This window comes from Salvelinus fontinalis, chromosome 30, assembly GCF_029448725.1.
Source record: "Salvelinus fontinalis isolate EN_2023a chromosome 30, ASM2944872v1, whole genome shotgun sequence".
Classification (NCBI taxonomy): Eukaryota; Metazoa; Chordata; class Actinopteri; order Salmoniformes; family Salmonidae; genus Salvelinus; species Salvelinus fontinalis.
Window position 1 is genome coordinate 31,838,331 of NC_074694.1, and position 25,873 is coordinate 31,864,203.

General features: G+C 42.2%; 1 protein-coding gene across 1 annotated transcript in view; it reads right to left on the reverse strand.

Moving 5' to 3' along the window:
- Positions 1–8,320: 8,320 nt before the first annotated feature.
- LOC129829050 (urotensin-2 receptor-like) overlaps positions 8,321–25,873 on the reverse strand; it is a 76,888-nt gene continuing 59,335 nt past the window's right edge. The window contains exon 4 of the mRNA XM_055890495.1: positions 8,321–11,937. The gene's annotated coding sequence lies outside the window, so the exon portion shown is untranslated. The remainder of the gene's footprint in view (positions 11,938–25,873) is intronic.

Genomic DNA, 25,873 nt, shown 5'->3' on the forward strand with positions numbered 1-25,873 from the left:
TCAATTAACAGGCTGGTTACTGACCGACGTACCGTCGCTCCCGATAATCGATAAGGTCGTCATGGATCGATACCTTCGGGCCCTCCGATAAGAGATGAAGAAGGCGGCGAGCATGCAGAACCCCCAGAGCCTGGAGGAATTGCTGACCGCAGTGGAAATCCAACAGAACACCCAGGACCTGCTGAAAGGGGCCTGAGCAGAGAGACTGGATGCGGGGAGGGGGAAGAAAAGCACAGAGAGAGGTGAGGGGCTGAAGGGGGCCTGGACGGAAACAGCCGAGGCCGTGAAGCGGGAGGGCGACCCGAACCGAACAACGACGTCCGCTGCTGGACCTAGATCAGAAGCATTGCTATGAGTGCGGCGAGCCGGGAGGAGTCCATGCCCTCCGCATCCCCCAGCTCCGGGGTAACCAGGATGGGGTGTTATGTCACCTCCTGTTGGGTGCACACCGAGACGGCCCCTCCAGGGGTTCCTGTACGAATCAATGGCGTCCACACCAGCGCTCTACTGGTCTCCGGCAGCATGGTGACCCTGGCCCAACGTGGCTTATTTATGGCGGTTGGAGCAGTGGCTTCTTCCTTGCTGAGCGGCCTTTCAGGTTATGTCGATATAGGACTCGTTTTACAGTGGATATCGATACTTTTGTACCTGTTTTCTCCAGCATCTACACAAGGTCCTTTGCTGTTGTTCTGGGATTGATTTGCACTTTTCACACCAAAGTACGTTCATCTCTAGGAGACAGAACGCGTCTCCTTCCTGAGCTGTATGACGGCTGCGTGGTCCATGGTGTTTATACTTGCGTACTACAGATGAATGTGGTACATTCAGGCGTTTGAAAATTGCTCCCAATGATGAACTAGACTTGTGGAGGTCTACAATGTTTTTGCTGGGGTCTTGGCTGATTTCTTTTGATTTTCCCATGATGTCAAGCAAAGAGGCACTGAGTTTGAAGGTAGGCCTTGAAATTCATCCACAGGTACACCTCCAATTGACTCAAATGGTGTCAATTAGCCTGTCAGAATTTTCCAAGCTGTTTAAAGGCACAGTCAACTTAGTGTATGTTAACTTCTGACCCATTGTAATTGTCATACAGCGAATTATAAGTGAAATAATCTGTCTGTTAACAATTGTTGGAAAAATTACTTGTGTCATGCACAAAGTAGATGTCCTAACCGACTTGCCAAAACTATGGTTTGTTAACAATACATTTGTGGAGTGGTTGAAAAATGAGTTTTAATGACTCCAACCTAAGTGTATGTAAACTTCCAACTTCAACTGTACATACTTACAGAAATCCATTCAAGATGTATTTTGTGGCTTTTTGCGAATGTGTTAAAATGATCGAATGATGATCAAATGATCGAATGTTGCTACTGCAAAAATTCTGCACAAAATCTGCGCAGACATCGGCCAGGACAAGACAGATATTTTTAAGAGGTTTTATTTTCTGCGGTGTCTATTAATTGTCAAAATTAGAGAGAGGAAAAGAGAGAGAGAGATAGGAAAATGGAGGTAAATAAAGTTAGAAAGGGTAGAGTAATTGTGCCTTACCTTGAAATCCTATTCCAGTTAAGAGCTGTTACTTCTCCACATTCTATATTCCACATTCTTTATTCCACAGTGTGTTATCTGTCTATGAAAAGGACACAAATTGCTCCAGCAGGAGTTATCTAATGCCTCTATATTTTATTCAGGTACAGTTCGAACGGCGATAACAGCATAATCAGCTAATTAAACAATACGGCCACCATCACTTTCTTAGAATTTTGGCTGATAAATCTCCTTCGATGCTGTATGATAACGAGGTAACTATACCAGGAAACCAGTAAGCTACAAACAATGACCTTGACTGTTTTTCCTCCTATAAATTCTCACGATTTTTGCTATATTTTTTAAAACCCCAACGCCACGCGCTGACAATTTTTTAGAGTGGCAGGGGAATTGGCACTCTTCCGCTCGCAGCAAATTACCTCTGATGGCTGCTCTACCGCGACCGGCGGGATTGAAAAACCAGGACCTTTTCAAATTTAAAGCTGGCATTGGGTATGGAAAGGTAAATAGAGAAGCAAGAGTCAGAAAGTACAGTTCAGTAAAGTAGCAAAACCTCAAGCCCTGCCTCACACCCATCCTGAATCCCAACAGAACAGACCAGGCAGGAGATGGTGAGTTCATAATTGGGGGACACATTCAGCAGACGTCCCTGACACATTAGGATAGGGGAATAGTTGTTTAGGAATGGTCGGTCTGGCCTTTTTGGAATGGGGCTGTGTGAGTGCGTGCGTGTGGACTGGCTTTGAGTCGACACACACCTGGAGAATCACTCAGCGTCTGTCAGTGTCTCTGACCCAGAGCCAGGAAGCAGTGCAGGACATACCGACACTTGAGCCTGTGTGTGTGTGTGTGTGTGTGTGTGTGTGTGTGTGTGTGTGTGTGTGTGTGTGTGTGTGTGTGTGTGTGTGTGTGTGTGTGTGTGTGTGTGTGTGTGTGTGTGTGTGTGTGTGTAGAAGCACACCAACAGGACTGGAGCACAGCGCAGGAAAAGATACACTGGCTGCTGGTCTTTTATGCCTTTATTACGGCAAGACGATGTCCAGTTTCTGAACGCCGATCATATAAAAGAGTTTAGTCAGGATGGAGAGGAGTACACAGTGGCATCATTTCTGATTTAGTGGCAGATGTTAAGTGTACGCCAGGGTGGTCATATGTCTCTTCTAAAAGTTTTGGCAAAATAAGGAAACTTTAAACTTTAATTTCACTTTATGATTTTGATTCCAGTTTATGAATGAGGTTAGAGAAGTCTATAAGGGCTATTAGCATTGGACTCCTCTTACTACATTGGACCTGCGAGTCACTCGACAGTCACAGATAGCACCATACCAGCTCTTCTAAATGCCACAGTAAGTACTTTCGAACGAGGCCACTGCCAAGGGGCCCTACTTATGGTGTTAAATGTCCCTAAACCTCTGCGAAAAGAGAATAACAATTTCTTCAGCTTTTTTCCTGACCAATTTAAGACTGTTGGAGCACGAGTCTGCTGATTTAAAGCCGACAGACAAACATTCACTGTTTGTCTTTGAACCTCGCTGCAAATTTATTCTGATACACCTCTCATCCATCTTGTGAGTCTGTCCGACGTTGTTTAATTTGTTGTCGTTGGACTACTTGTGTTAAAAAGGCCATGAAGAGGGGAACTACGATTCCCTCTGTTTTCGTTGTTGCACACATCCGTAGCCAAGGTAACAGAATACCCCTCGGAACCCCTGGAATGAGAATTAGAGGGTTCATTCATAGAACCTTCTAGAATGACTGAACGGTCTACGCTCAGTGCCCGGAGAAGTACAGACATTATGAATAAGGACAGTTATCGAGACTATATTATGTTTGGGCAGTCTTTCGTGTGAGTTTGTGTACATGTGTCTGTGTGTGTCTATCTTCTCTTCTGGTTAAGTAATCTCTGTCTAGGCCAAATGATCAGGCTGTGTGAGCTGCATGTTGTTTTGTGTATTCAGACTACTATTCAGCCAAATGGACACATATCCTCTCCAACAGACAAAACAATAATAATTTAGGGGCCGATTCAGACTTAGGACATTTACGCCTTTTCCGACGCACTTCTCAGTATTTGGTATTCAGACTTACCTTATTCAGTTGTCTAACGCACTCTGCAGGTGTAGCTACCTTGCACGCTCTGAATTAATGTCATTCAACCACTGAAAACCGTGGATTTTTCATTCAATAGGGTTTTAAGTACATTTATCTTAAGCCATCCCTTTAAATAGGGTGTACATTTTAGTTAGAAGTTTGTCGACACTCAGTAGAATATATCGACAGAACGGGTTCAGAATGTTAGGGATCAATGAAAGAAAGCGGTCTAAATATATGCATATTCGTCTCCGTTTCAGCATCAATTGGTAGATTTAAAAATACTCAGATCTTATAGATTATTTAGGTTTAAGAAAGTATTTCTGAATGATAAAATACAGGTTTGGAGAGTCTTTACGTATGAAAGGAAGAAAACTGCGGTTTGATTAATTCTGAAAATTGCCACATTCAGTTCTTCGACAAATGGTAATGTTGGAAGATTATTGTGCATACAATTATAATAGGGAGAATAGTGTACAATAGTAGGCCATACCCTCATCTTTTGCCTGCAATAACAATGGAACTGTAAAATGACAAGGCCAAGTATTGCGCCATGCACTCAAACTGTTAAGACTTGGTCTGAAGCAAACTAAACAATGTAATTAAATGGAATGATAATGTAGGCTATACCAACTGAAGGGAAGTAACAGTAAATTGGTAATTGAATTTGTGTGTTTTTTAGACCTACTGTTGATCGATACTGATAGTGGCTAATATATAATATGAGAGAAATAGGAAACAGAGAAAGTTGTGGAAGCCTGTAATTAAGACATCTGAGAGTGCCAATCCCTGCAAGTTAAAATGCCATATAATTGAAATGCTGCATATTTGCACAGCATTTCATAAAATTTACTGTGGGAAAGTTGATATGCTTCCGTTTATTGCCATATGACATATGTTCTCATGTTTTACTCGGCAGTTAGTCTGTTTTGTCTAATTAAACAATCATCAGCCTCTAAAGAATTATTCTGGAAAACAAAGTTATCCTCTGTCAAGTTAAATATTGGAGCAAGGATCTAAGATAAAACATAACACAGTAAAATTCAATTTGGCCGCTGTGTGGATGTTGCTCTTCAGTCCCTTTAAAAAGAGTCAGTCCCCTTGATTCCTCCTGGCTACCCCAACCCCGGCTAACAGCTCCGCACCCCCCGCAGCTACTTGCCCAAGCCACCCCAACTTCTCCTTCACCCAAATCCAGATAGCTGATGTTCTGAAAGAGCTGCAAAACCTGGACACGTACAAATTGGCTGGGCTCAACAATCTGGACCCTCTCTTTCTAAAAGTGTCCGCCGCCATTGTTGCAACCCCTATTACCAGTCTGTTCATCCTCTCTTTCGTATTGTCCGAGATCGCTAATGATTGGAAAGCTGCCGCGGTCATCCCCTCTTCAAAGGGGGTGACACTCTAGACCCAAACTTTTACAGAGCTATATCCATCCTGCCCTGCCTTTCTAAAGTCTCCGAAAGCAAAGTTAATAAACAGATCACTGACCATTTCGAATCCCACCGTAACTTCTCCGCTGTGCAATCCGGTTTCCGAGCTGGTCATGGATGCACCTCATCCACGTTCAAGGTACTAAACGATATCATAACCGCCATCGATAAAAGACAGTACTGTGCAGCCGTCTTCATCGACCTGGCTAAGGCTTTTGACTCTATCAATCATCACATTCTTATCGGCAGACTCAACAGCCTTGGTTTCTCAAATGACTGCCTAGCCTGGTTCACCAACTACTTTTCAGATAGAGTTTGGTGTGTTAAATCGGAAGGCCTGTTCTCCGGACCTTTGGCAGTTGCTATCGGGGTGCCACATGGTTCAATTCTCGGGCCGACTCCTGTCACTGTATACATCAACTATGTCGCTCTTGCTGCGGGTGATTCCCTGATCCACCTCTACGCAGACGACACCATTCTGTATACATCTGGCCGTTCTTTGGACACTGTGCTAACAAACCTCCAAACGAGCTTCAATGCCATACAACACTCCTTCCGTGGCGTCCAAGTGCTCTTAAACGCTAGTAAAACCAAATGCATGCTCTTCAACCGATCGCTACCTGCACCCGCCCGCCCGACTAGCATCTCTACTCTGGACGGGTCTGACTTAGAATATGTGGACAACTACAAATACCTAGGTGTCTGGCTAGACTGTAAACTCTCCTTCCAGACTCATATTAAACATGTCCAATCCAAAATTAAATCTAGAATCCGCTTCCTATTTCGCAACAAAGCATCCTTCACTCACGCCGCCAAACATACCCTCGTAAAACTGACTATCCTACCGATCCTCGACTTCGGCCATGTCATTTACAAAATAGCCTCCAACACTCTACTCAGCAAATTGTATGCAGTCTATCACAGTGCCATCCGTTTTGCCACCAAAGCCCCATATACCACCCACCACTGCGAACTGTAGGCTCTCATCGGCTGACCCTCACTACATATTTGTCGCCAGACCCACTGGCTCCAGGTCATCTATAAATCTTTGCTATGTAAAGCTCTGCCTTATCTCAGCTCACTGGCCATGATAACTACACCCACCCGTAGCACGCTCTCCAGCAGGTATATCTCACTGGTCATTCCCAAGGCCAACACCTCCTTTGGCCGCCTTTCCTTCCAGTTCTCTGCTGCCAATGCTTGGAACGAATTTCAAAAATCGCTGAAGTTGGAGACTTATATCTCCCTCACTAACTTTAAACATCAGCTATCTGAGTAGCTTATCGATCGCTGCAGCTGTGTACAGCTCGTCTGTAAATAGCCCATCCAATCTACCTACCTTATCCCCATATTGTTTTATTTACTTTTTTGCTCTTTTGCACACCAGTATTTCTACTTGCACATCATCATCTGCACATCTATCACTTGTGTTAATTTGCTGAATTGTAATTTCTTTGCTACTATAGCCTATTTATTTCCTTACCTCCTTACGCCATTTGCTCACACTGTATATAGACTTTTTTTTATTGTGTTATTTACTGTATGTTTGTTTATTCCATCTGTAACTCTGTGTTGTTGTTTGTGTCACACTGTTTTGCTTTATCTTGGCCGGGTCGCAGTTGTAAATGAGAACTTGTTCTCAACTGGCCTACCTGGATAAATAAAACAATGTAAATAAAGAAAGACTCTGAAATAGTTTCAGACTCCCAGCAAAGCCCTGGGCTTCTATTGGTCTCTGATCTCTTATCTGGTCTTAAAGTGCTGAAGTTACTAATGTCCTGTGGAGACAGAGATAGACAGCCAGTGAGAGTGTGAGTACTGCTACTGAAGAGGAACCATTATCTCTGATGGGAAGACTGGCGCTACTGCTTAGGTTTAAGAGCTGTCACTAGTGCTACTGACAAAAGCTTGAAATGTACAACTCTTATCCAGAGCGACGTACGTAAGTGCACACATTGTGACTCATTTCAGGAAACTAAGTGTATGCCGCGGGTCACTACTTCACAGGAGCGCAATTTGAACATACTTGTTTTTTTAACAAAATGCGCTTTTTGACATAAAGGCCTTCTGGAACATATGAACTTTCATGTAACTTTAATAACAAACTTGTATGCCATCTGTAAATAAATAAAATGGTTAAATTATGAGCCTAGTTGGTCTAGCCATGATTGGCTGTTATAGTTGCTCGAGCCATGAGTGGGCTGGACATGCCGAAAGATGAGTTCAGATTGGTCTGCCATATAGCACGCTTCTGTCTATTTGAGCTGGTCAGTATGTCTAGGTAATCCTGTCTAACGTGGCTTTTTCTGAAATATATCGCGTAGTACAACTGCATAAGTGTTGTTCTCCACTTTCTGGAGGGCCGAGTTTTGAAATCAGTGGAATTAGAGTATGATAGCTAAGGACACCTGTCTCCGGATTACATCTTCAAACTAAGGGCAGCCATGGCATCCAACAGGAGACGCATCCATCCATGAATGATTTATATGGGAAAGATAGTCTAGCTAGCTAAATTTTCAGAAATTACACGTTTCTAATTTTGACAGAAAATCCTTTTCATTTCAAGTTAAAGTGTACTGTTAGCTAGCTAGCTGGCTCGCTAGCTACCATTACATGTATGATCTTATTACTCTTATCTCAGAGCCATTTGCTTTGCTAGTTATTGCCTAATGATAGCTGGCTAACATTGAACCTGGTTGGTTAGCTACCTGCAGGTTTGTGCATGGTAGAAACATCATGAGTTTGGATTATGGTTAATTTTTTACCTAGCTAGCTAGCTTCATGTCTTAACAAAATACTCCACAATGCAAGTGACCATTTCAATAGAATGTCACTGCGACAACTGTTGATAGACGTTGCTGGTATATTCGCTCTGGCTATCTACTCCAATTTTAGACCACCCTCGTCTGAGTGTGCCATTTACGAATGCTCAACACCCGTTGAATATGGCCGTTGTCAGTAAACGTTGGCAAAAAAGTGTAAATTGTTGTAAATTGTTGCCAGCAGCACAGTTGCAGTCACCAATGCTTTGGATAACATAAAAACAGCCTAACCAGCTCTGCTAGGGCGAATAAAATGGTCAGTGAGCTGTCCTCTCATTTAACAACTTTTCTGTTTTACTCATCAAAATCTTTCAACTTTGAAAATCTTTCAACTTTACTTTGAAAAAGTATATTTGTTATATAATTAGGATTATATAACTCCAGGTTAATTACTTCGACTAACGACCCTTTAAATCTCTGCTTGGTCCATTTGAACCCGAATTACAAAAAGGATGAAAACCCGGAGGAGTTAAACATCTTTTTAATAAGTGCTCATATTGTAGATGGACACAGCTCAGCGCTGGCGGTTGTCTTAAATAAAGTCAGGCAGGAACTGAAGCAACACGTTTACACCAGCAAAGCAAACTGACTAAACCCAACAATAGGAACAAGAAAACAATCAGCATTTGATCAGGGTGTGTGTGTGTTTGTGGCCCTGGTCCTGACCCTGACCCAAAACTAAGCTGTTTACATTTACACTCTTCCCAATGGGGAGCAACTCAAAAGTGAATATCCCATCTTCGAGTATTTGCCACCACAAAAGAGGTGTATGTATGTGTGTGTGTGTGTGTTTGGGTGTGATCAAGGGAGCAAATCGGAGCCAAAGAGCGCAATATAGCTACGTTATTTGTGTTAGCCAGAGGGAAATATAGAAACATCTTGGTTCCCGATATGACAAAAACATTCAAAGGAAAGCTTTCTTTTTTACAACCAAATCTTTTTGATGTGAATGGCATGTTGTAGAAGGCTGCAGTCACCTTTTTTTGTGATTTCTCTTGTTTTTTTTATATCAAAGAAAATAAAATAGTACATGGACACACCCGGCCTACACACCTGCGTGTACTGGAAATGGCTCGAGTCGCACAAACTTTTTTGTGATTTCACTTTCAGTTTTTGAGAAACTTACCCCAAACCGCAAATCAAAAAACATTAACAAAGGCAATAATTTAAAAAAAACGTCCTTTTAGAAACAGCAAAACTCTCAGTATAGTGATGCAGGTCCTTAAATATGGTATACGTAAAAGTGTGTCATTCCGAAATGTATCCGCAAAAGTTCGGAATGACACAATTTCATGTGTACAACGTTAAAAACAAGTGAAATCTTTAAAAAAAAGGTGTCTGGAACAGTCTATAACATGCCATTTCCATCAGAAATAGAGATTTGGTTGTAAAAAAAAAGGAAACTTCTCTTTTAACATGTTAAGCAGTAGACTGGAGCAGGGTCTGCTAGAGTCGTTATCAGTCTCCAGGCACAGATGTCTGCCCTGTGAAAAGCCAAGTGCATCTCCCTGGAGGTGTGTTAGAGCTCTGCCACCCGACCTGAGCCCGATGGGTCCTGACATTCCACATCATGTTAGGGATGGGTAGGGCCTGTTTTGTCGCCAATAACTAAGGTACAGGTGGGGCACGGGTATCACTAAATTGATCACCTGCTCTGCTGCTCGGTGTGGTCATATCTTACTAAGATCATAACATGGTGTCAGAAGTACTTTCACAGAAAATAATAATGTTTCTTGAGTTCTGTTCGTTGTTTAGATTGACAAAAAGTAGCTAGCTGACAGCTAACTGCTCTCTAATGTCTGGTAATTGAGCAGAGCAGGCCAAGCAAAAGGTTTCTCTTTGATAATACAGCCCAAAAATAAAAATTGTCTATCGTAAAAATTCATGAAAACAAAAATGTGTTTATTGGTCTTAATTTAAGGTTAGGGTTGGGCATAAGGTTAGTAGTGTGGTTAACGTTAGAGTTAAGTTTAGGGTTAGGGTTAGGTTTAAAATAAGATTTAAGAAAATAAATGGTATAAAATAGGCTGATTTAAAACTTTGTAGCTGCGGAGACGTTGCTATGGAAATACACGCACACAGAGCCGACAGAACCAGAGTACATGCAGAGTGAGCTGTGCAGGGAGCAGGTGACACATAGAGAAGAGTAGCTAATGGATTTACGTAATAATGGAGGAAGTTATTTCTGCCTTACATTTGGCAGAAGCGATTGGGCCTGTGCAGGGCTCGTGTGTGTGTGTGTGTGTGTGTGTGTGTGTGTGTGTGTGTGTGTGTGTGTGTGTGTGTGTGTGTGTGTGTGTGTGTGTGTGTGTGTGTGTGTGTGTGTGTGTGTGTGTGTGTGAGCATGTGCCATGGGTAAACATGATTTTTGTCTGCATATTAGACAGCCTGACATGCAAAGGAAATTGGATAGTTGCGTAAACAATTGCATTTTTGCAAAGACATTACAATTACAACATCAACAACTAAAAAATGTACAGCGTCCATATATTTCATTTGCCAACAAATGTATCGCGTTCGGTAAATTTCTTTAAAAGCAGAATTCTACCATTGTCTTGATTTTAAACAAATGACTTCTGTAACACTTGGCCTGATAGATGTAATCAGATACGGTATATTCAGAAAGCGTATGTCACACCTCGATCTGCCACAGTTGAAGCCCTTTCATAGTCCTTTGGCTCGGACTCATCTTTTTGAATTGTTCATTCACTGACATTATATTAGAACTGTCAGTTTCAGTCTTCCTGGTGTGATTGGCGTGGGTCTTTGAAGAAGAGAGTATTGTGTTAACCGAACGGTTGAAGGCTTATAGTAAAGAGTCTCTTATCTTTGTTTGTTCATTAATAACTTTTTTGCTCCCTCTGTACTTAGTAATTGACAACATCGTTGATTGATGAAAACCTGCATACATGAGCCCAACCACAGTTGTACACACACCCGTACATCCACGCGCGAGGATGCGCACACACGCAACATTGCTAAAACTTTTCTGATTGAACAGAACAAAAGCAGAAAATATATATTTCATTGTCTCCCTCAACATGAAACATGTACAACCTTGCACAGAAGAAAAACATAATGTCAATGAAACTGAATCAACTTCGATATAGAACATTGTCCTCGTTTTACTCTATGAATAACTGAATTTGGAATTCACAAAAATAATGTGAACTCAAAAGAGCAGAAAATCCCGACACTACATAGAGATGGACTTAAACACTTGTGGCCCAAAGTTTTCAAATTATGTGACAGATTGAACAGGGTTTCTGATGGACCGCCGCAAGGGATCAATGGAAAGTGAGAATGTCTGACACTCCCCAAAATGTCTGTCTGAAAGAGTCATCCACAGGAAGTCGGTGCGTGACACACACGACCTAAACAGGATGCTGAGAACATAGTGTGTGTTTTATAAACAAGCGTAAAGCAACGAGGGACAATATTCAATCAGATCAACAGTAACTCGTGGTGAACTACAAACACATAACTTATCATTGCTTTTGTTTAGGCGGTGTAACTGGTTTGGAGCTGTCAAATTCACAAGCGGCTCCAAGCGATATAATTATCACAGGGAGTAGAAATCCTGTGCAGCTGTTTTACAAGTTCAAACACTTGAATGTGTGATGTAATCTACACCTTGATTAGGCTAATATTAAAACGTATTATTTTGTTTAATGATTTTCAATTAGTGTCATTATTTCTATATGGCCTACACTTTTTTGTTCTGAATTGAATCTTGGCCAAGAGCTGCCAGCTCTATGGTTCCTGTGTGTGTTGAAGTCACTGCCGTCGCTCAGTGGAGGCTGGTTTGGAGGGTAAATTATGATTGTTATCTCTTTACATTAGTCCAAGAAGCATCCAGATTCATCTTGCCTCTTCCTCTAAAGAACGAGTGAGGTCTGCTGAGTGCACTGCACTTTCTTCTTTCTCATCCCCCTCCTTCACCGCATCGTCTTCCTCTTTCTAGTTCCACGATGACGAGCTTAAGCAGTAGGATCTGCTATGTCCACTCCTTTCTCCTTTTCCTCCTGTCCCCTCTGAACCTGGGAGGGAAACAGAGGACAAAGGACCATTAATACAGTGGCTGTAAATCTGAGTGGCAAGACAGGTCTCTCCAGAACTTCTAGAGAAATGCCAAAGCGTAGAGGTGGCACAGCAAACCCTGTTCATCTCCCTGTACACAAACTCAACCCCCCCATACACACACACTCAAGCAAATAGCATCGCCTTCCTCTGTATATCAACGCCTCTATCTCTGCTATTGTTTGCACACACACGTCTACCATATGTATTCTCTAGTTGTTCCTAACAGCTTTGTTAACACACAGAACTGGATAGTGGTTATCTGGCACAGTGTGTTTGGAGGTGATGGACACAGCCTATGTGTGGAGGATCAGACCTTCTGTTAGCGTGCCCAGATGGAAGTGCACACACAAACACACACACACACGTAGGGTTTAATATCAGTGTAATAATGTAAACATGGGCTGGAGGGCAAAGCTGACACACTAACAATGCCCAGATTACCTAAGGGTAGATGGATGGTGATTAATTATAGTTACTATGCCCTTGCAGAGTTTTAGTACCATAGTGCACTTGACTTTTAAATACTTTAAAAGTTTCCCATTACCATGAAGAACTTACAGATTGTTCTTCAAACATTCACTATTTACAGCTTATTTTTTTACTTCTGAGTCAATGGAATATCATGAGCACTGCTGCATAGAGGAGAAGACGAGGTCATTATGGCAAGAGAAATATACAAGTTTACACTGTGTGTGCGTCTCTGTGCATGTTTGTGTACATGTGCAGTACTGCTGTTTAACAAGTGTCCGGACAAAACTTTTTCCACATGCACATGAGTTTACAGGAGTTCCTAACTGGAACAACTAACACCACCCAGTCCCCTGAATGAGAGACTTTCCCCTATCGTTAAAGAAGAAACACACAAACACACAGAAAGAGCGAGAGCTTAGCATGGGTTTTACAGAGGGCCTTGTAAAGAGTCTTATTTTCCACACGGTTTGTGCCGTCGCTGTTGGCATGAGAAGTGCTGAGACGAGCTCTCTATAAAATGTAGACTCTCACTGTGGCTGTATCTTACTAATACACATCAGCCCAGCAGGCTGCGTTTACACAGGCATTCCAAATCTGATCCTTTACCAAATTTATGGCTAATGGTCAAAAGACACATTTGTGGAAAATGATCAGAATTAGGCTGCCTGTATAAACGCAGCCTCTGACACACCTTACTTAACTAATCAATGGCTTGATGATCAGTTGATTAGTTGAATCAGGTGTGATTGTGCTGGGATGGAACTCATTCTACACAACCGTGAGACAAAGATAGGACGTCACTTTTGACTCTTTAGAGAAAGATTGGAAATGGAAGCTAGAATAGATTGAGCTGTCAATTGCTATATTATTGGGGGAGAGTTCCACTTTCTTTTCCCGTCTGTCTCTCTCGCTACCATGTATAATCAGAGAGAATGAGGATCAGAGAGGTGGCATTCACACCGCCAGCTCCCCCTGCCATACGGTGGCACTACCCATCCCTGCTGCTCACAGATTACCTGCACTGTCGTATTGTCATTCTAATAATCACTGTCTCTATTCTGATACAATGTCGTCTCTCTATTCTGTCTCTCCTATGACAGCATTCTCTGTTTATTCTAATCCGAGCTACACATTCCGCTAGAGTCTAGAGCAGTTTTTGCGTTGCGATCCACCAAGAGCTTTCAGAGTTTCCCTTTGACCTGAAAAAACATCAACAGTGTTTGTTGTTATTTCTTTCCATGACCCAGAAAAAATCCCTCACAACTCACACTGTACCAGGGAGTCCAGATCATTCCACACACAGTAGCTTGATATCAGCTGTAAGAAGGGTTAGTCTTTCACGAGAACTCAACAGCTGGGCATAAGCACCAAGGGGTCGCTAAATGTCATCTCTGCAAGCCATGGCACCCACCATCTCAGATTGTTCTGAAATAATTTTGGTAGTTATAAACATATAAGTTTAGCACATTATTTTGTTTAAATATCATTTTATCTCTGAGAAATTAAGCTAATTGATTGCATCCAAATTGGCCATTTCAATTTATGCCATTCATATAGTATTCAATAAATATAGTACCTAACATCCGATTTGGACCAACCTTCTTTCTAACAATGAGTAAGACATGAGGAATCCAAAGAAATTGTTAAAAGACACCCACGGACCCCCCACACCCCACACCGCACGCCAAACTCAACTCACACTAAATGGATTAGGTAGTCTCCTTCCGCTGGTCTTAACCCTGGCAATCATTATAAATGCAGGTTGCGGGTGAATAGAAATTTCAATTGTTGGATATCCTAATGACTCACTGCCTCCAGACAATTTCCATCAGGGAGGCTGAGACTCTGGGTGTACAGTGGGGTCTGAAATAATTGACACCATTGATAAAGATGAGCAAAAAAAGACGGAGCTTTTTGTAGGCTCAAAAAACGGGGAAATTAAATTATTTAATACTTATACAATTGCTCAGAGAAAGACCTTTTGCATAACAAGTAAACATTTGTTTTCCAAAAAACGTAGGGCTAAAATATTTTGATACCCTGTTTTCAATACATTTCAATACCTCACCTTGCGAGGATAATGGTACTTTACCTTTTTCTAAAATGGTTTATGAGTTTGAGAACACATTGGGAGGGATCTTAAATCATTCCTCCATGCAGAATCCTTAAGATCCTTCTTCTGCTCTTATGGACAAACCACACGTTTTCAATGGGTTTCAAGTCCAGAGACTGAATGGCCATTGCAAGATGTTGATTTGGTGGCCAAATAACATCTTATTTGTGGATTTTGATGTATGCTTGGTTATTGTCTTGCTGGAAGACTCACTTGCGGACAAGTTTCAGCCTTCTGACAGAGGCAACAAGGTTTTTGGCAAAAATATCCTGGTACTGGGTAAAGTTCATGATGCCATTGACCTGAAGGACCCCAGGACCAGTGGAAGCAATGTATCCCCATAACATCAAAGACCCACCACCATATTTGACAGTAGATATGGGGTTATTTTCTGCTCATGCATTCTCAATTTGACTCCAAACCCACCACTGGTGTGCATGGCGAAGAGGTTTATTTTTCTTGTCATCTGGCCTAAGCACCGGTTCCAATCCAAGTACCAATGCTGTTTAGCAAACTCCAGGCGTTCTTGGATGACATGGAAATACAGTTCTTTGGCCACGCACACCAATGGTGGGTTTGGCGTCGAAATGAGAACGCAGAATGCAATGCATTAGTATAAAATAATGTCCCTATTCTTTTTTAGCATACAATACAGCTTTGTATTTTAATTATTATTATTATATTTTTTTTTAAACATTTTTGCTGATTTTCATTAAGGGTGTCAATAATATCATAACCCACTATATCTCAATAGTCTCACCCACCTAGTAGGTGTCCACCACACTATGACATGTTTCAGATCAGTGAAGATGGAGATGAGACGAGGGAAGGAATGCACTTTAGACTACTTAGATACATCCTTTTACACATAATTCATCTGAAGTTCTTCTGATTGTCTCCAGTATAAGTAGTCATACACCTGAGTATTAGACAGAGCACATTAGCAGAGCTGTACAAATCAGATGGATTATAATACTGAGGTTTACATTTACTGGAGGAATTACAATGTTTGTTACTCTTCTTATTGTTCTGTATCTCACACAGAAAGACTCACGTCTAAGCGGCCAACAGCCATTCTGCAGTCAGGAATAAAGTGGTGTGCTCGCAGAGAGATCACGTCCTGCCTGGTGTTCCCGACTGTGTGTGTGCCTGGGTCTGGAGCGAATGTTTGTGTCCGGGTCCACTCCCTGCTGGCTCATACTGTACACATGCTCGCTGAACTTGTTCCATACTTTTCCCAGGTGCTCCAGTGCAGACAGCGCTAATCCCACTGGGGTGGATTTACTTATCTTCTTCTCTCATCTCTAACCTGCAGCACCCTGAAACACACCTGTCTGTCTGTCTACCCTCCTGTCCGTCTGTATCATCCATCCGTTTGTCTGTCTGCATAACTGCTCTTCAATGGTTTGTATCACATCCGGCCATGATTGGGAGTCCTATAGGACGGCGCACAATTGTCCCAGCGTTGTCCAGGTTTGGCCGGGGTAGGCCGTCATTGTAAATAAGAATTTGTTCTTAACTGATTTGCCTAGATAAAGGTTAAATAAAAATACAAAATTCAACTAGAGGTGTGCCGAGTAGTCGGACAAAATGAGTATCATAACAGATATGGGCAATTTTCTGGATACAATTATGATCGGAGTATTTTTTGTAATCATCCGTGATGTGAAAAATAAACATTTTCGGGTGCCAGCACAAACACATCTGTAACGGCAGCCTTCCCTCTCTTCACGAGAAGAAAGAGTGTAACAGGGATCGGACCAAGACGCAGCGTAGCTCGTGTTCAACATGTTTAATTAACAAGACGAATACTGTGAACACTTACAAATATTACAAAATAACAAATGTGGCAAACCGATACAGGCCTATCTGGTGCAGAGAAAACACAGAGACAGGAAACAACCACCCACAAATCCCCAACACAAAACAAGCCACCTATATATGATTCTCAATCAGGGACAACGATTGACAGCTGCCTCTGATTGAGAACCATATTAGGCCGAACACAGAAACAGACAAACTAGACACACAACATAGAATGCCCACCCAGCTCACGTCCTGACCAACACTAAAACAAGCAAAACACATAAGCACTATGGTCAGGACGTGACATCATCTTTCTCATGTCAGTCAGTCAAGAAAGGTGCTACATGGTCTAAGTAACTCAACTGGCTAGTTTGCTTTTCTGTAAAGAAAAGGGTGGGCTGTACGTTGATCCGGCTTCTCTAATTGGGTAGAGTGAAGCTGTATTTCTCTGTCCACTCACTTCATAAATTCACCTGATAACTTTCACTTTTCTGCTTCAATTAAGAAGGAAATAAATTCCACAAATGTGCTTTTAACAAGGCACACCTGTTAATTGAAATGCATTCCAGGTGACTACCTCATGAAGCTGGCTGAGAGAATGCCAAGCGTGTGCAAGGCAAAGGGTGGCTACATTGAAGAATCTCAAATATAAAATATATTTTGATTTGTTTAACACTTTTTTGGTTACTACATGATTCCATATGTGTTATTTCTTAGTTTTGATGTCTAAACTATTATTCTATAATGTAGAAAATAGTAAAAATAAAGAAATACCCTTGAATGAGTAGGTGTGTCCAAAATTTTGACTGGTATATATGGGGGATTGGAAGTGATGCAGACAATTACATTGATGGAAGCTGCAATCTATTTGCAATATTAAAGCTGATCTAACCCCTTAAAAAAGAACTTGTGATGATGCGAACAAATAGCTCTGTTTGCTGGAAGAGAAACCCTCACTCAGTTTGTGTGTGTGTGTGTGTGTGTGTGTGTGTGTGTGTGTGTGTGTGTGTGTGTGTGTGTGTGTGTGTGTGTGTGTGTGTGTGTGTGTGTGTGTGTGTGTGTGTGTGTGTGTGTGTGTGTGTGTGTGTGTGTGTGTGTGTGTGACCTAGGCCTGCTGAGAGAAAGTGGCAGATCATGAAAGCAGTGTTTATGTATTTTTGTCTCTCTCCTCTTTAGGGATTATTCTGTGTTTCATCTTGTTCAGAGCTAGGTCACAGTCTGGTGAACGACGTGAGCAGGATCATAGAAGGACGGATAGAGAGGAAGAACTAAGGTGTGTGTGCTAGCGTTCCTGTGTGAGTGTGGGTGGCTCTTGTATCGGGCTCCACAGCCAAATGAAGTGGTACGGGCACCATAAGGGCAAGTCTTTGTTGTTGTTGGTACAGAGAAACGTATGCTGAACAAAAATATAAATGCAACATGCAACAATTAAAACAAAAGTTTTAAACTCTGACGTTTAGTTTGTAAATGTATCACATGGTTTCATGTTTCATGGTTTTACAGTGTAGCATTTTAGAGACACCCTGTAGCTCTGAACACAGATGGTACGAAGGATTCACATCCCAGCACAGGCAGATGTGGAGAGACACACACGCACACACACACACACACACAGACACGTAGGAATATAGCACGGACAGCAGTCTATGACCAGCTGAGGCCTGTGCTAACTACCCCAGAAAAAATTCACTAGCGCCACGTTTCCCTGGTTGGTGCTAAACACATAGCAGCATGACATAGCAATCCATCACAAACTGCTCTGTGTGTGTGCATTTGTGCATGTCTGTTTTAGCAGGTCCAATAGAGTCCATAACTGCAGAACACACAGGTTGTAAAGTGCTCCCCGACTGCAGGAAATAAGACTTTACGAATACACACACTCACACATTCTACTGCGCGCACTCACAGACACTCACAGAGGAAATAAGGCCTTCTGTGCCTCACGGCTTCTTTGGCAGGATAGTCTGGAGAGCTCACTGTCCGTCTGTCTTAGCAGTGCCCTTATCCTACCACTACTTAGTCACATGTGGTCAGTGGGCTGTAGCATGTGCTGGCATGAGATTCACTGAAGCTGTTTTCACTCTGATTGTCTTTTTTTAAATTATTTTTTTTACATCTATTTAACAACCATTCTCCCTCCTCTTCTTCAGTTTAATGGTTGTTCTCACTCCTTTCTTCTCTACATCCATTTAACAGCCTCTCGCTCTCTCTCTGATTCCTGTCTGGTTAGGTCAGGTTGTCTTTTCTGATTTTATAAGCCTGCTCTCCGTTATCCTGCTGAGCCTGTAAGTATGCATGTATATATGTGCGTGTCTGTGCGTGTATGTGCATACTCATAATCACACTCCACACACCTGCAGACCGCAGATGTATCACTCTTCTCTCCCTGTGGCCTCCTTTCTCCAAGGTGGAAACATTTTTCAGTTCAGTTCATTACAAGGACTAAACCCCTGAACAGTGTGATTTTATGACCCTGATTAATCACATCCAGACTAAAACAGTCTACAGTGCAACACGCTTTGGATTCCTAACTAAGACATCAGCAGACTATGTATTGAGCAGACTATAAAAACAACGTTCTGTATAGTGATTAGATCTGCCATTGATCATCATTTACAGCCAAAAGTGGTGCTAATACATCTTTCCCTACATCTATCTGGACTCCAGTCAGTGATGAGTGCTAGCCCTATTGTAGCTCTGCTGACATGTGGAAGAGTTCTTCATCCCAAGAAGATTATGTCGTCCAGGATTTGTCCTCAGACTATGTCTATTTTAATGATCCCACCCCTATATGCCTTTTCCCCGAATATTATTCCTTTCGCGCCCGGCACACGCGAGCTGTGGGTTTTAGCGTCGTCTCTAACTCTCCATAGTGTGCAAGTCACAACAGAATCGCAACATAACAACTGGCAATGGGAAATGGAAATATGGGTCTGGGTTTGTGTGATAAACATGAAGCAACATGCAGGCAACAGTGATCAAGAGCTATTGGATCTATCGGCTGTCGAATACAATTACTGCTAAGTTGTTCATTCAATTTACAACAACCTCCATCAATAACAACTTACAGGCTGTTAGCTCTGGCTTTTGTGAGTGCCATCCATACAACATAAATTCCTCTGAGCAGCAGTCCATGCTTCCACACAGAGATCTATCAAATACTTCCTTACCCATTCATTAAATTCAAAATCAATTTGACTTAACACATTTCTGCTTGACTGAATTAAAGTCTATTTGACTCAATTCATTTCAGTAGGGCTTCAATCTGGTTTCCGAGCTGGTCATGGGTGCACCTCAGCCACCCTCAAGGTCCTAAACAATATCATAACCGCCATCGATAAGAGACAATACTGTGCAGCCGTATTCATCGACCTGGACAAGGCTTTCGACTCTGTCAATCACCACATTCTTATCGGCAGACTCAACAGCCTTAGTTTCTCAAATGACTGCCTCACCTGGTTCACCAACTACTTCTCTGACAGAGTTCAGTGTGTCAAATTGTCCAGACCTCTGGCAGTCTCTATAGGGGTGCCACAGGGTTCAATTCTCGGGCTGACTTTCTCGGGCTGACGTCAATGATGTCACTCTTGCTGCGGGTGATTCTCTGATCCACCTCTACGCAGATGACACCATTCTGTATACTTCTGGCCCTTCTTTGGACACTGTGTTAACAAACCTCCAGACGAGCTTCAATGCCATACAACTCTCCTTCCGTGGCCTCCAACTGCTCTTCAATACAAGTAAAACGAAATGCATGCTCTTCAACCGATCGCTGCCGCACCTGCCTGCCCGTCCAGCATCACTACTCTGGACGGTTCTGACCTAGATACCTAGGTGTCTGGTTAGACTGTAAACTCTCCTTCCAGACTCACATTAAGCATCTCCAATCCAAAATGTAATCTAGAATCGGCTTCCTATTTCGCAACAAAGCATCCTTCACACATGCTGCCAAACATACCCTCGTAAAACTAACTATCCTACCGATCCTCGATTTCGGCGATGTAATTTACAAAATAGCCTCCAACACTCTACTCAACAAACTGGATGCGGTCTATCACAGTGCCATCTGTTTTGTCACCAAAGCCCCATATACCACCCACCACTGCAACCTGTACACTCTCGTTGGCTGGCCCTCGCTTCATACTCGTCGCCAAACCCACTGGGTCCAGGTCATCTACAAGTCTTTGCTAGGTAAAGCCATACCTTATCTCAGCTCACTGGTCACCATAGCAGCACCCACCCGTAGCACGCGCTCCAGCAGATATATTTCACTGGTTACCCCCAAAGCCAATTCCTCTTTTGGCCGCTTTTCCTTCCAGTTATCTGCTGCCAATGACTGGAACGAACTGCAAAAATCACTGAAGCTGTAGACTCATATCTCCCTCACAAACTTTAAGCACCAGCTGTCAGAGCAGCTCACAGATCACCGCACCTGTACATAGCTCATCTGTAAATAGCCTTTCCAATCTACCTCATCCCCATACTGTATTTATTTATGTATCTTGCTCATTTGCAGCCCAGTATCTCTACTTGCACATTCATCCATTGCACATCTATCACTCCAGTGTTTAATTGCCATTGTAATTACTTCGCCACCATGGCCTATTTATTGCCTTACCTCCCTTATCTTACTTCATTTTCACATCCTGTATATATATTTTTTCTATTGTGTTATTGACTGTACATTTGTTTATTCCATGTGTCGAACTGCTTTGCTTTATCTTGGCCAGGTCGCAGTTGTAAATGAGAACTTGTTCTCAACTAGCCTACCTGGTTAAATAAAGGTGAAATAACTTTTTTTAAAATGGAATCAATGGCTGCATTGTGTACCAGTGGAATTGTGCAGCACAGTGACGTGTAGGCAGAGCAGGCAAGGTAGGCAGTGAATACTTTGTGATATTCTAATAAAAAAATATTATGAAAAGCCAAATAAAAAAAATACTATGTGACACATTTTACCAATTTTTTCCCATTATCTGTTTTTTCTGAAAGATTCAGGTGGATTTTATGCTCAAAATCAAACATTTAGCTAAAGCTGCACACACAAAAGGCGCCAGGGCATTCATGCCTTTCTTTCCATCCATACGAATCCATACGTATCCATTAAACTCTTTAACGTGCACAGCCTTTCCTGACAGGCATGGTCAGCATAGCAAAAATACGGTTTTGCCTACAGTAACTTGAAGTAGCTTGAGCCTATTTCATGTTTTGCACATCCGTATTGCCTAAACATTTTCTGTGGGTAATTGCCTGGGATAAGCTGTGCACATTTGGGCGTGTAAGCATAATTTGGCGCTAGAATCCTTTGAACTAAACAACGCTGATAAATGAACACCACTGTACTGCACCTCAAACAATTTTCCAAGTTAGAATAATCATGTAATAAGCTGTTTGGGGGACTCGAAGAGTGAAACGTGAACTTTATTTTTAAAAAATCTTCCCATGTACACCTCTTAACTTTATCCATCCCACCCTCCCATGTACATACAACTATTCCACCTCTGGAACTTCAACTATAACGACAGTTAAGACCAGACAGAGGCAGGATACAGCATACAAGACAGGGTTTTATTCATGACAGGCAAGTCAACCACCATCTCTCTCACTGCTAGCTGTCGGGCAGGCGAACGATGAGTGATGGACTGTCCACTTGTCTGCAAAGTCATTACCAATTAATACTTTTTACCCAGACTTTTCACATCTTGGGCATTTCATTTTGCTTTGTGGGCGCAGTTGGAATGGGGCTTCTCCCGCCACTCAATGTGGGCCCAAGCCTTATGTTCCATGGTGTTTACATGCACCGCGCATTGTAAGAATTATAAATCCATTGTGAATGGCTATAGAGTTTTTATTGTGAATTATTCAGATGAAATGTGTCCATATTTTGATATTTTAGTGCCACCTTTCAGTTTTAACTGTAAATGCAAAATAGGTCTATGGCTGAGCTGAGTTGATCAGTGTGTCAATTTGTAGAATTATTTGAAATATGCCGGCATCCGAGGCTATTGCTTGTCTATCTTGGCTACATTGGTATTTACATTTGGTGAAAAATGTGTTGGTCAATTTCGGTTTATAGCCTATGCCACTTTGGTTGTTGGAGCTATCTGTTGTATGGTGAACTTGGGCTTCATCAAGGTTTATTTGTGAGTAAATCTGGCTTTGATAATAGCCAGTATTTACCCAGCCACCGACCTCACCACACATCGCTGGTGCAGTGTCATCGCTCTCTCTGATCTATTGTGTCACTCTGTCCACACTAATGACACTCTGAGTGAACGGCTTTAACCCTGTGAGCAAAAATGCAAAAATGCAACAGATCTTAAACTCATGTTCAACACTACACAGTTCATCTCCTTAGACCCAGATGTATTTATTAGTAGCATTTGTTGGGTGTCCTGTCTTCTCTATAATTCAGTGACATGAAGAAAAAATTAACCGAGAAACAAACATTCTGAGCCAGAACTAGGCATTTTTGTCAGTGAAGGCAAAAACGCATTTGCAAAAATGCTTGGGTCTCACACAACAGATTGTTGTTTTCAGCTCTATGCCTCTCATCCCTCTGTAAGTACATACATGTGTGTGTGTGTGTGTGTGTGTGTGGGAGAGAGAGAGAGAGAGAGAGAGCAGCAAAGTGCTTTCACTACATACAATACAATCATCGACATCCCCTTCATCTCTGTCTCTCTCTCTTTTAGTGGCGTTGCTTGAGAAGTGGCTTTTCCTAATGGGCTAAAGCTGCCAGACAAGCCCTTGAACACACACACACTCTTCTCTACATCAGATATCCCTCTCACTGGGGTTTCAATGGCTCTACTCTAACAAGTTTTTTGCCCTTTGGCTGAAAAGAATACAGACTTACTAGGGGTTTACATTTTTTTTTTTTTTTTTTTATGACACTGTTATTGTTTTCATCATTTTACTTCATTAATGACCTTCGGGTCAAACATGTTATTCATTTATTTCTGAAGTTATGAGAAAAACAAGAAAGTGGCTTAGTCTAACTGGCTTAACTACCAAGGTGGGACCGTGAGTTTAACTGGTTTAACTACTGAGGTGGGACTGTGAGTCTGGGCCTGTTTTAGACTGCGAGGTCAGTCTGGGAAAGTTAGTCTGATGCTTGGCTTATTTATATGTGCCGACGACTAAAGTGACTTTCACAGGAATGGCTTGGCTGTGACTCCTTAGTGTCAAACTTCAGGTAGGACATCAAAAGTTTGGGCCAGACTTTGACAGGAAATGGACGGAGAGGGAGATGGTTTTGGAGTTGAATTATGAGATCCAATAATTCCTCTGGGTTTTCATTAAGGGGTCTAGCCTGAACAATTGTGCCTCATCAAAGCACTCGATCAAAATCAACCCCAGCTGGAGAGAGTTGTTATTTATTGAGATTAGTTTATTTATTGAGTAATTTCATTTGTGTATCCCCAGAACTAGCCTTCGCTCCACTCAACTTAAGTTCCCAAATAAACTAATTACCTTGCCTGAAACAACACCAACAGATGGATGCAACAGTAAAACTTTAGCGGTGGAAAAGTTTGCGAAATGCTCGTAAAATGGGGAGCCAGCAACAGTCAGGTTTGGTTTCCAGACCATCCGAGGCAAATACCAGAGACGGTCCGGCAAGACTTTATTAGGAGATGCTGCGAAGAGACAGTGTCATATCATTAAACACTGTTTGACTGTCGTCCAAGGCAAGAGAAGGAAGCAGAACACAATTGGAAGTAGTAAGTTAGGAGGAAGTGCGGCTAGCGGCAACTCAACAGATGTCCATGTAATCGTTTCAAGCTTAAGGCCGAGATTCAATCAGCAGACACCCGCATAGTAGATGTTTTGGGGGTGCCGGGGGTGCCGGGGGTGGAACGGCATTGAAGCCATCAAATCGGTGAGCAGCTGTTCTTGTGATCATTGTCACAAAGCCACATCCGCCCCACTCCCGTTAGAAGATCAGAATGAGAAAGTGTAGGCTATTTAGGAATAATTACTCTGAAATTGAAAAATTGTTCAACTTAATAATGAGGATTTCTATCATCCTAATGGAGGTGTAGACAAGGCCGCATGGGATTTACTCCGTGCAGCCAATGGAAATGTCCGCTTTAGGTATAATTCCAGGAGCCACTTGTTGATTTGGCACCTCTAACACAGTTCAACCTCAGACACAGTCAAAACAACCGCTATGCGGATGTTGGCTAAGCGGATCGGATTGAATTGAAACTTAAATGTGTTTTGTAGTTGTAGTTGTGGAGAATAGGCCCTCTTATCTGTCCTAATGTAATGATCTAATGACCAGTCACTGGATCACAAAACAGTAATATGACATCACCCGCTGGCAGAGGTTTAAAGTCATTAATTACAATTACTCTCGTTACTGTAATTGAGTAGCTTTTCCAAGTACTTTCAAAGTCAGTTATTTTACTTCTACTTGATAAAATGTAATTAACGTAACAGTACTTCTACTTGAGTAGGATATTCCAGTACTCTTTCCACCACTGGTGAGTGAGTGAAAGGAGGGTGCAAGGACGGACGCTGGAGAAGAGAAGCAGGTACAGGGAGTTGACATTTAATTACGTGCAACAGGACAGGAACAGCGTCAGAAATGGTAACACAAAGACAGACGACAATCAATGCTGAGGCGGGGAATGGAGTTGGGGAACAGACAGATATAGGTGAAGTAATAAAACAGGTGATAGAGTCCAGGTGAGTCCAGTGAATCGCTGATGTGCGTGACAAGGGAAGGCAGGTGTGCGTAATGATGGTGGCAGGAGGGCGTAACGCAGGGCAGCCTGGCGCCCTCTCGCGCCAGGGGGGAAGAGTGGGAGCAGGCGTGACAGAGGGAGTATACATGGGTGAATGTCAGCCAGTCCCATGGACAAGTAACAAGTAACAGACTTTATTGTTATGCAATAAAGGAACTTAGTTCCTACTGTACATTCATTTCCTCTCTTCCTTTTTCAATTTAATGCAATGTTTAAATTTTAAAAGCAACTCGGAGTAAAAGTAATTAAGTACTTTTTAAATGAGCTACTTTCACTTGAGTAGTTTCTTCAGTACTCTTTCCACCGCTGCCCGCTGGCCTAGAGCCTGGTGAGATCATGTTCATAGATACAACACTGCTAAGTGAAGGGGGGCAGGATGAGATTGACCCTGTACAGCTCAGGCATTTCCAAACCACGTATCATCTCTGTTTTCTGGACTTCTGTTCTATTAGCTATTTCCCCAAATGTATTGCTTATCTGTCCTCGCAAATGAAAGCTACAAGTAATTGTCTGAAATACCACCACTATCACGTCATGAAGGTTATGCTTGGCCTTCAAATATGCCTTACTAAGTATTCAGTGTCATTTTTCAATAACTGCACTGCAATATTCGGGTGACAACCATGTGTGCATTTGTGTGATATGTTATTGAGGTGTGTTCCGCCTCCTCATTAATTCACATAGAATTAGCCCATTTCAGCGTTGCGGACAATTTACGTAGGAGGCATTACTGAGCAGGAAAAACTTCTC